Raw genomic sequence first — 12155 nt, 5'->3', positions numbered from 1 at the left:
CATGCGCAGTGGGACACAGTTCCATGAGAATAATTCTATAGGCGAAACTGTCTGTGTCTTCTATGGCACAGTGCCCCTCATTAGCTGACCACCCAGAGCAAGGCAGCCCCAACTGACAGGAGCAGACAAAGATACCAAAGCGCGGTGGAGGACAGTCAGACTAGAAGTCAGCTCCAGGCCCTTCAAGATTCAACAAAAAAAAATCTTCCAGTAAGAGAATCCATTACTGTAATGGGAGCTGGAAACAATAAATGTTTTGTTGGTGAAATACTCTGTAATTATCTTGGAGTCAGGGGAGGCTGGGAGGCAAGGTGTTTCTGATAGGACATTTTCTTCACTGCCTACTCAACCAACCTTATCTCCCCTCCTCTCCCCTCCCCTTCCTCCTCTCCCTCCCCCACCCCTCTCTCTGTCCTCGTCCGTGCACGTGTGCACACGCATGCTTTCAGAGAAGTGGAATGGTACTTCAAGCAAATAATCTTGCAGCCACCAACAGCTGTTCCTGGTTTCTTTTAATAATCCGTGACCAAAATATTGAGTGTACTGTAATGCAAACAGCCAAATAATGAAATGAAAACGGGCAGAGGCAATCACTTGCTCTCACTCACTCTGGTCTGTTTGCACACACAGCGTGGGTGGAGATGTGGAACAGGCTGGTACCCAGGCTTGGTGTCATGAAGTCTCTTGAGCTCAAGAACTGGAGGTTAACTGAGTTGTGAAGGAGATCTTTCTGCCTTATGAATTTGTGTCATTCTCTGACTCTTTCATTACTAACCTGGCTAGACTTTGGGACCCCATTAGATGAAGGCTCCATAGAAAAAGTGAACTATAATTTACCATAGGAGGCAGCAGACTTTGTCCTGGGTTGGGGACAGTCCTAGATGAGCGGAAGGGTCTGGTACCTTCCCAATGTGGCCCACCACTTTTTGCACAGATTCTTTCCTGCCTCAGGTCTTAAACATGCTCTTATATTTCTAGAGGGCAAGACCATGAGGGGAGTTAGCACAGGGAGGGAAGCACAAGCCATAGCATGTATACTTTGAAATTGAGAGACCTGTCTACTTAAGAGGCACACACTTCATTCTCTGTGTTAAATTCCTGGGTACCTCCAACAAACAGCGAGAACCATAGGAGGGCACACTACAAATATACTTTCTTGCAGTTCTAGACATCAGGGGTCTGAAATGACGCTGCTAGACTGACCATGGCTTCTTCTGAAAGCTCTGAGGAGAAGGTAGTTTGGGCCCTGGGCAGCAGCTGGTTGCCTCCAGGCTGTGCCTCTGGTTGGCAATGGCTGCTTTGGCTGGTCCTCCAATATGTTAGTGCCCCAAATCTCAGTTTTTCTCAAATTTATTTGCAAAATATTGACTTAGGTTTATTTTGGTGTTCCTCCATTGTAGTTTGTATATATCTATATGTAATATTTTATGTGTATGTTTGTGTATCTGGAGGGTGTTAGTTCTCCTACAGCTGGAGTTATAGGTGGCTTTGAATCTCCTGTTATGGGTGCTGGGAACTAAACCCAGAATCTCTGCAAGAGCAGAAGGCCTTTTAGCTGTTGATCTTTTTCTCTTGCCCCTGCTCGCATAATTTATGTTTTTCATAATTAACCAAATTAAAGAACTGAATGTTATAGACTTTTCAAAGAAATCACTAGTGAATGAATTTACCTATAAGTTTACTTATTTCTACTTTATTAGATTTCTGAAGATTTTTCAAATGTTTCCTTCAAGTTTCAGCAAAATAATTTTATTTCCTAGCACAGTAACATATACATCCAACAGGTGTCCACCTTGTACATCCATGCAAAAATGACTTCCATGACCCCAAGGCTTTGAGAGCTAACGGTTAGTAAAAGCTTTCTTGGTTGAGATATGAGGTGTCTAGATGGCTAACCTTCTGAACATATTGGACCAGTCAAAGCAGAATCTATTTCATTTGTTGAGATACAGAAATTTAGAGCTTTGAAAAGCTACTATACCTTGACATCTAATGCTTCCCGGTGAACAGGATACAGCCATATCAACTTGTATTCCAGAGGAATCTCATCAGGGATTCTGGTGATGGAACCATTTATCCATGTCTGTTGGTAGTGAGCAGGCAGATTCACATGATGGTGGCAAAGCATCCACAATGGCTTTGGCAACATCAGGATCCCACTTGAAGGATCTCCAACACTGAGGTGTTCCTGCAACTGATTCTGTTCCCAACTGTTTTCTTAGGCACTAATTCTTTCCAATAATCATGAGTGTTTTTAATAATGGCAACTACAAACTCCTTGTCTTTAAATTCTACATTGAATGCAAACTCATTTTCTGGTTTTCCATCAGGAACCTTATGCCTTCTGAACCAGTCAACAGTAGCTTCTAAGCAGCCCGATTTCAGCCATTCAACATCAGAAATGCCATTATAATTGGCTGCATCTGGATCGCCCACATTAATGGTAATGACTCTCCAGTCGGTCACACTCTCATCGATTCTGGCCAGTATGCCCGGGATCTTCACCCTGATTATCTCACCGCTGGCACATACCTTGCTTCCCATTTCACAAATGTCACTTGGGTTGTTGTCACCACAGCAGGCTTGTGTTTGTCACTGTGTCCGGAGTCTCCCCGTGTCTAAGCGATGGCGCTGTAGTTCCAGATATACCCTTTTTAAGGGAACAGATTCACAACATAGTGGATCTTCCCATTTTCACACCTTGCTTAATTGGGTTTAAAGGGTCCTTTGTAACAATCTCCTTTTTTGCATTTGAGGAGCGAGGAACCTCAACAACCATGTGGAATACATTCTTTTCTGCATAGATTGGAACATTGTGAAATGGAGAAATATACTGTCCTTTCTCATTTTTGAGGAAGACACTGTACTGGACGGTGAAGGGCACAGCATGCTCCTAGCTGCTGAAGCCACTTATGGTTTCTGAGATGCCCTGCCTCCACCGTGGCACAGATATACAAGGACACAGCCCAGCTCAAATGTTTTAATTTAGAAGTTCAGTCCATCATTTATCTTTTTTCTTTTGTTTTTATTCGATATATTTTTTATTTACATTTCAAATGATTTCCCCTTTTCTAGCCCCCCACTCCCCGAAAGTCCCATAATACCCCTTCTCTCCCCTTGTCCTCCCACCCACCCCTTCCCACTTCCCCGTTCTGGTTTTACTGAATACTGCTTCACTGAGTCTTTCCAGAACAAGGGGCCACTCTTCCTTTCTTCTTGTACCTCATTTGATGTGTGGATTATGTTTTAGGTATTCCAGTTTTCTAGGTTAATATCCACTTATTAGTGAGTACATACCATGATTCACCTTTTGAGTCTGGGTTACCTCACTTAGTATGATGTTCTCCAGCTCCATCCATTTGCCTAAGAATTTCATGAATTCATTGTTTCTAATGGCCGAATAGTACTCCATTGTGTAGATATACCACATTTTTTGCATCCACTCTTCTGTTGAGGGATACCTGGCTTCTTTCCAGCATCTGGCAATTATAAATAGGGCTGCTATGAACATAATAGAGCATGTATCCTTATTACATGGTGGGGAATCCTCTGGGTATATGCCCAGGAGTGGTATAGCAGGATCTTCTGGAAGTGAGGTGCCCAGTTTTCGGGGGAACCGCCAGACTGATTTCCAGAGTGGTTGTACCAATTTGCAACCCCACCATCAGTGGAGGAGTGTTCCTCTTTCTCCACACCCTCTCCAACACCTGCTGTCTCCTGAATTTTTAATCTTAGCCATTCTGACTGGTGTAAGGTGAAATCTCAGGGTTGTTTTGATTTGCATTTCCCTAATGACTAATGAAGTTGAGCATTTTTTAAGATGCTTCTCCGCCATCTGAAGTTCTTCAGGTGAGAATTCTTTGTTTAACTCTGTACCCCATTTTTTTAATAGGGTTGTTTGGTTTTCTGGAGTCTAACTTCTTGAGTTCTTTATATATATTGGATATTAGCCCTCTATCTGATGTAGGATTGGTGAAGATCTTTTCCCAATTTGTTGGTTGCCGATTTGTCCTCTTGATGGTGTCCTTTGCCTTACAGAAACTTTGTAATTTTATGAGGTCCCATTTGTCAATTCTTGATCTTAGAGCATACGCTATTGGTGTTCTGTTCAGAAATTTTCTCCCTGTACCGATGTCCTCAAGGGTCTTCCCCAGTTTCTTTTCTATTAGCTTCAGAGTGTCTGGCTTTATGTGGAGGTCCTTGATCCATTTGGATTTGAGCTTAGTACAAGGAGACAAGGATGGATCAGTTCACATTCTTCTGCATGCTGACCTCCAGTTGAACCAGCACCATTTGTTGAAAAGGCTATCTCTTTTCCATTGGATGTTTTCAGCCTCTTTGTCGAGGATCAAGTGGCCATAGGTGTGTGGGTTCATTTCTGGATCTTCAATCCTGTTCCATTGATCCTCCTGCCTATCACTGTACCAATACCATGCAGTTTTTAACACTATTACTCTGTAGTATTGCTTGAGGTCAGGGATACTGATTCCCCCAGACTTTCTTTTGTTGCTGAGAATAGTTTTAGCTATCCTGGGTTTTTTGTTATTCCAGATGAATTTGATAATTGCTCTTTCTAACTCTGTGAAGAATTGAGTTGGGATTTTGATGGGTATTGCATTGAATCTGTATAGTGCTTTTGGCAAAATGGCCATTTTAACTATATTGATTCTACCGATCCATGAGCATGGGAGGTTTTCCCATTTTTTGAGGTCTTCTTCCATTTCCTTCTTCAGAGTCTTGAAGTTCTTGTCATACAGATCTTTCACATGTTTGGTAAGAGTCACCCCAAGATACTTTATACTGTTTGTGGCTATTGTGAAGGGGGTCATTTCCCTAATTTCTTTCTCAGCCTGCTTATCCTTTGAGTATAGGAAGGCAACTGATTTGCTTGAGTTGATTTTATAACCTGCCACTTTGCTGAAGTTGTTTATCAGCTGTAGGAGTTCTCTAGTGGAGTTTTTTGGGTCACTTAGGTAGACTATCATGTCATCTGCAAATAATGATAGTTTGACTTCTTCCTTTCCAATTTGTATCCCTTTGACCTCCTCATGTTGTTGAATTGCCCGAGCTAGTACCTCAAGTACAATATTGAAAAGATAAGGAGAAAGGGGGCAGTCCTGTCTACTCCCTGATTTTAGTGGGATTGCTTCAAGTTTCTCTCCATTTAGTTTGGTGTTGGCTACCGGTTTGCAGTATATTGCTTTTACTATGTTTAGGTATGGGCCTTGAATTCCTGTTCTTTCCAAGACTTTAAGCATGAAAGGATGCTGAATTTTGTCAAATGCTTTTTCAGCATCCAATGAAATGACCATGTGGTTTTTTTCTTTGCGTTTGTTTATGTAGTGGATTGCATTGATGGATTTCCGTATATTGAACCAACCCTGCATTCCCGGGATAAAGCCTACTTGATCATGGTGGATGATTGTTTTGATGTGTTCTTCGATTCGGTTGGCAAGAATTTTATTGAGTATTTTTGCATCGATGTTCATAAGGGAAATTGGTCTGAAGTTCTCTTTCTTTGTTGGATCTTTGTGTGGTTTTGGTATCAGCGTAATTGTGGCTTCATAGAAGGAATTGGGTAGTGTTCCTTCTGTTTCTATTTTGTGGAATAATTTGAAGAGTATTGGTGTTAACTCTTCTTTGAAGGTCTGATAGAATTCTGCACTGAAACCATCTGGTGCTGTGCTTTTTTTGGTTGGAAGACTTTCTATGACTCCTTCTATTTCTTTAGGCATTATGGGACTGTTTAGATGATCTATTTGGTCCTGATTTAATTTTGGTATTTGGTATCTGTCAAGGAAATTGTCCATTTCCTCCAGATTCTCCAGTTGTGTTGAGTATAGGCTCTTGTAGTAGGATCTGATGATTTTTTGGATTTCCTCAGTTTCCGTTGTTATATCTCCCTTTTCATTTCTAAGTTTGTTAATTTGGGTACTTTCTCTGTGCCCTTTGGTCAGTCTGGCTAAGGGTTTATCTATCTTGTTGATTTTCTCAAAGAACCAGCTCCTGGTTTTGTTGATTTTTTGCATGGTTCTCTTTGTTTCTACTTGATTGATTTCGGCCCTGAGTTTGATGATTTCTTGCCTTCTACTCCTCCTGGGTGAAATAGCTTTTTTGTTCCAGGGCTTTCAGGTGTGTCATTAAGCTGGTAATGTATGCTCTCTCCATTTTCTTTTTGGAGGCACTCAGGGCTATGAGTTTTCCTCTTAGCACTGCTTTCATTGTGTCCCATAGATTTGGGTATGATGTGTCTTCATTTTCATTGTGTTCTAAAAACTCTTTAATTTCTTTCTTTATTTCTTCCTTGACCAAGGTATCATTGAGTAGAATATTGTTCAGTTTCCACTGTATGTGGGTTTTCTGTTGTTTTTGTTGCTATTGAAGACCACTTTTACTCCATAGTGATCTGATAGGAGGCATGGGATTACTTCGATCTTCTTATATTTGTTGAGGTCTGTCTTGTGGCCAATTATATGGTCGATTTTGGAGAAGGTACCATGAGGTGCTGAGAAAAAGGTATATTCTTTTGCTTTAGGATAGAATGTTCTATATATATATATATATATATATATATATATATATATATATATATATATATATATATGTTAAATCTAATTGGTCCAAAGCTTCAATTAGTTTCTTTGTGTCCCTGTTTAGTTTCTGTTTTCCTGATCAGTCCATTGAGGAAAGTGCAGTGTTGAAGTCACCCACAATTATTGTGTTAGGTGCAATGTGTGCTTTGAGCTTTAATAAACTTTCTTTTATGAAAGGGGATGCCCTTGCATTTGGAGCATATATGTTCAGGATTGAGAGTTCTTCTTGTTGTATTTTTCCTTTGACCAGCAAGAAGTGTCCCTCAGAGTCTCTTTTGATGACTTTGGGTTGAAAGTCAATTTTATCTGATATTAAAATGGCTACTCCAGCTTGTTTCCTGAGACCATTTCCTTGTAAAATTGTCTTCCAGCCTTTTACTCTAAGGTAGTGTTTGTCTTTGACCCTGAGGTGTGTTTCCTGTAAGCAGCAAAATGTAGGGTCCTGTTATGTATCCAGTCAGTTAGACTATGTCTTTTTATTGGGGCATTGAGTCCATTGATGTTAAGAGATATTAAGGAATAGTGATTGTTACTTCCTGTCATTTTTGACGTTATGTTTTAAATTTGATTGGTTAACTTCTTTTGGTTTTGATGTAAGGTTACTATCTTGCTTTTTCCAGGGTGAAGTTTCCCTCCTTGTATTGGTGTTTTCCTCCTATTATCCTTTGTAGGACTGGGTTTGTGGATAGATATTGGGTAAACTTGGTTTTGTCATGGAATATCTTAGTTTCTCCATCTACGGTGATTGAGAGTTTTGCTGGATATAGTAGTTTTGGCTGGCATTTGTGTTCTCTTAGAGTCTGCATGAGATCTGCCCAGGATCTTCTAGCCTTCATAGTCTCAGGTGAAAAGTCTGCTGTGATTCTGATAGGTCTTCCTTTATATGTTACTTGGCCTTTTTCTCTTACTGCCTTTAATATTCTTTCTTTGTTTAGTACAGTTGGTGTTTTGATTATTATGTGACGGGAAGTATTTCTGTTCTGGTCCAGTCTGTTTGGAGTTCTGTAGGCTTCTTGTATATTCATGGGCATCTCTCTCTTTAGGTTAGGGAAGTTTTCTTCCATAATTTTATTGAAGATATTTGCTGGCTCTTTAAGCTGTAAATCTTCACTCTCATCTATGCCTATAATCCTTAGGTTTGGTCTTCTCATTGTGTCCTGGATTTCCTGGATGTTTTGGGTTACAAGCTTTTTGCATTTTGCATTTTCTTTAACTGTTGAGTCCATGGTTTCTATGGTATCTTCAGCATCTGAGATTCTTTCTTCTATCTCTTGTATTCTGTTGTTGATATTTGCATCTATATCCACTGATTTCTTCCCAAGGCTTTCTATCTCCAAAGTTGTCTCCCTTTGAGTTTTCTTAGTTGTTTCTACTTGTGATTTTAGATCCTGGATGGTTTTGCTTAGCTCCTTCACTTGCTTGTTTGTGCTTTCTTGTAATTCTTTAAGAGATTTTTGTGTTTCCTCTTTCATAACCTCAGCCTGTTGACCAAAGTTCTCCTGTATTTCTTTAAATGTTTTTTGTGTTTCCTCATTATTGGCTTTTGTATTCTCCTGAATTTCATTCAATGATTTTTGTGTTTCCCTTGCAAGGGCTTCTAACTTTTGATTCATTTTCTCCTGAATTTCTTTAAGTATGTCCTTCATGTGTTCCTGTACCTGCATCATGACCAGTGATTTTAAATCCAAATCTTGTTTTACTGGTGTGATGGGGTATCCAGGACATGCTGGTAAAGGAGAATTGGGTTCAGATGTTGCCATATTGCCTTGATTTCTGTTAGTGACGTTCCTGCGTTTGCCTTTTGCCATCTAGATCTCACTGGTGTTAGTTGGTCTTGTCAATGCTGGACTCACCAGTGCAAGCTGCCCCTTTCCAGGTGGCCTCTGGTGCACAGCTTACCTCCTGCACTGCCTGGAGACAGGGCGCTGCTGCCCAGGCAGTTCAGATCCCAAAGCAGGCACCTGAAGGTTCCTGCTGGGGCCCGCTGGATTCACTGGAGCACACCAACTTCTCCCTGCTGGCCTCCCGGAAGCCCCTCTTGCCTCTTGCAGGACCTGGAGATGTGGTGTTGCCACCCAGGCTTATCTGGATCCGGAAGCGGAGAGGTCTGAGGGCTACTGCCAGAGGCTTCAGGACTGAAGCCTAAGCTCCTTGCCACAGGAGAGAGCTGTGCTGTGAGCTCCCAGACTGCCTCTGGGTGCACACCAGGTCTCCTACACTTCCTGAAGACCAAGTGCTGTGGCCCAGGCTGTTCAGATCCCAAAGCAGGCACCTGAAGGCTCCTGCTGGGGTCCGCTGGATTCACAGGAGCACACCGACTTCTCCCGCTGGCCGCCCGGAAGCCCCTCTTGCCTCTTGCAGGACCTGGAGATGTGGTGTTGCAGCCCAGGCTGATCTGGATCCGGAAGCGGAGAGCCATCATTTATTTTTTTGTACCTTAAGACTTTGGTGTTGTCTCCTCCACTGCTGCTGGGGTTGTAAGATGGTACAACCACTTTGGAAATCAGTCTGGCAGTTCCTCAGAAAACTGGACATGATACTTCCAGAGGACCCTACTAAACCTCTCCTGGGCATATACCCAGAGGATTTCCCAGCATGTAATAAGGGCACATGCTCCATTATGTTCATAGCAGCCTTATTTATAATAGCCAGAAGCTGGAAAGAACCTAGATACCCCTCAAAGGAGGAATGGATACAGAAAATGTGGTATATTTACACAATGGAATACTATTCAGCAATTAAAAACAATGAATTCACGAAATTTTTAGGCAAATGGTTGGATCTGGAAAATATCATCCTAAGTGAGGTAACCCAATCACAAAAGAATACACATGAAATGCAATCTCTGATAAGTGGATAGTAATTAGCCCAGAAGCTTTGAATACCCAAGGCACAAATCGCATAACAAATGACTCCCATGAAGAAGTATGGAGAGGGTCCTGATCCTGCAAAGGATTGATCTAGCATTGGAGGGGATGATCAGGACAGAGAAAAAGGAGAGAGGTGATTGGAGAATGGGTGGAGAGAAGAAGGTTTATGGGACATATGGGGAGAGGGGAACTGGGAAAGGAGAAATCATTTGGAATGTAAACAAAGAATATATAAAATAAAAATATATGATAATAGTAATAATAATAATAATAATAAAGACATTGGTGTTGTATTAATTTCTTCAAGAATCTCTTTAACTAGTTTCACACTTAGAAAGTTTGTTATTTGCTTTTATTTTTAAGACAGACTTTTCTGACTCTGAGCATGAATTGTCTGTTTCCCAATTTATGTATTAACTTTAGAACTAATACATAGCTATCGGAGTGTTTCCTCTGTCGTTAGTATGTTATTAATTCATCATATATTTTCTCTGGCCACTTTTAATGACTATCCTATGGCTCTGTGAAAAATATTCTCTTTTCAGATTTTGAAACAAATAAAACTAGATATTGAGTTGATAATTGTGTTAAGTCTTGTCTGTCCTTAATTAATTTTAACTAGGCCAAGTTTAAAATAATAGCATATATATAATAAATATAAAATAATATATATATATTCATTTCCTGTATAGGTTTTACTGCTATTAATGCTGGAATAACTGCTATGACAATTATAACTGGTAACTGTAACTATAATGTTTGTCCTCTCCCCATTGAAGTTGCTTACCATTCTGTCCCTGCCCTGTTCTCTCAACCCATTAGCTTTAGAAAACCAAAGCTGAATTACGACGTCCATTTATTATTTCTTCTACTGTTTGAGATGAATGTGTCTGGATCAAATCCAACCCACAATCCTACCCTTCTTGTTCCCTTCCCAACTTCATGTGTTTTCTACCTACGGCTTGTATGTACAAAGATGTAGGATCATCCACTGGCATTTCAGAAGACTCTCAGGGGCCTAATCCCTGAAGAAAACTGCCCATCCCCCATTGCCCCCCATACCCACCCCCCACCCCCACCCCCACCCCCCACCCCCCAACCCCCAGCAGCCAGCAATAAATGAAGCTCTTCAGCTAGGGAAAGATCCCTGGGCGTCTCCTTGAGCTGTGCTGGGCTTCAGACTGGCTTAATCTTGTACAGATAAGACTCAATATTCTATGCGCTTGATTGTGTTTTTCTCGAGTGTATTTTCATATTTCAACTTTCAACTTTTCTGAGTTGTTTTGTCAAGTATTCATTATCTAATAAACCCATAATATTAAGTTTATATTTATAACTCTAAAATATATCTTTTTTCCTTTTTAACAGACAAATGCCATCCATTTATTAGTATGCATACATCTTCTCTTAGATGAGTGTAACATTTGATACTATCACCTCTGGCTTTGTTTTTACTGGATTGACTTTCTATAAAACTTATGTTCTCTTTGTGTGGTTCTTGGTTCTTATAAATGGAAATACACTGAAGTCTGTTCTGTAGAATTACCACTAATGCTGCCCTTATTTCTCTTTGGTTTGAAAAACTGTTTTAATTTCTTATCAACAATGGCACTCTTAATCTTGGTCTGATTCCTACCCTTTTCCCTGGCACCACTGTTGTTTTGTATGATCGTTTATGTTCATCTTAATAAGCTGTTTTACCTTGATCTTTGGTGGCTTACTTAGCCACTTGCATGGCTATCTGCACTGAACCCTCACTGGGAGGGACGAGGAGACCTGGCTCTCAATGTGAACCTCCTTCGCCTTCTTTTGAGCTGGGAAGGCTTCCTTGATTCGAAGAAATCCATGAGGCAGAAGAGCCAGCCACCACCAGCACAGCCTGCAGAAGTAGGTCCATGAATGTAGCATGAGAGACAAAGGCAGGTGTGCCAGCGTGGGGCTTTGTTGATTCTGCTACTGACCTTTCTCTCCTGAGAAAGCCTTGGGATGGGTCACCTCTAGGATATCAGTAAGTGTGGGAAAAGTCTGTGACAATGGCCCATTGGTTCATGTAGCCTCTCTTTCAGTCTTATCTGCCTTGTCTTCTTGGCCGTAGCCATCCTGGTGTTGTTTTGTTTCTCAGGAGAACAACCAAGATCACGTGACCTGTGCAGATACGCACTTGTGCAGCTGGCCAGATTTCCCAGGGACGGAGCCCCAAACTAGATCTAATCAACAAAAGTGCAGATCAAAAATGGGGAATTTTGCTTGTCAACTTAGCTGGCCAACAATAATGTCTTGATCTGAAAACTAACACAAAGCATCTCGCATAGATGTATAAAATTGTTTTTGAAAAATTAAAAACGCCCACCCACCCAGCACCCCAATCTTACCTTCATCCAAACGGATGGTGCAATTGATCATGGGGAGGCGAATGACACAATGTGACAGCTTCTTCATTTGCTCAGTGGCAGTGAGACTCATCTTCCTTGTTCAAGAGCTCTTGAACCTTCCTGATCATGTAACTGTGCAAATGTTTTGTTTTGTTTTGTTTTCACACTGTCGTTGCTGCTCCTACTGAATTGTTTTACTTGCGCTTATCTTGATTCCCATTAGGTGACAGGGCTCTTCTTGTTGATAATACTTTAAAAAAAAAACTTAGTTACAAAATCATATATCATACCTAACAGACTGTATATCCTATAAAAACAAG

The 12155-nt window shown here is 40.9% G+C and overlaps 1 pseudogene; it reads right to left on the bottom strand.

Annotated features, from left to right (window-relative positions):
* Positions 1–2048: 2048 nt before the first annotated feature.
* LOC127684746 (inorganic pyrophosphatase-like) lies at positions 2049–11926 on the bottom strand (annotated as a pseudogene).
* Positions 11927–12155: the final 229 nt, after the last annotated feature.

This window comes from Apodemus sylvaticus, chromosome 5, assembly GCF_947179515.1.
Source record: "Apodemus sylvaticus chromosome 5, mApoSyl1.1, whole genome shotgun sequence".
NCBI classification, from domain to species: domain Eukaryota; kingdom Metazoa; phylum Chordata; class Mammalia; order Rodentia; family Muridae; genus Apodemus; species Apodemus sylvaticus.
This window is presented reverse-complemented; position numbering and strand designations above follow the sequence as displayed.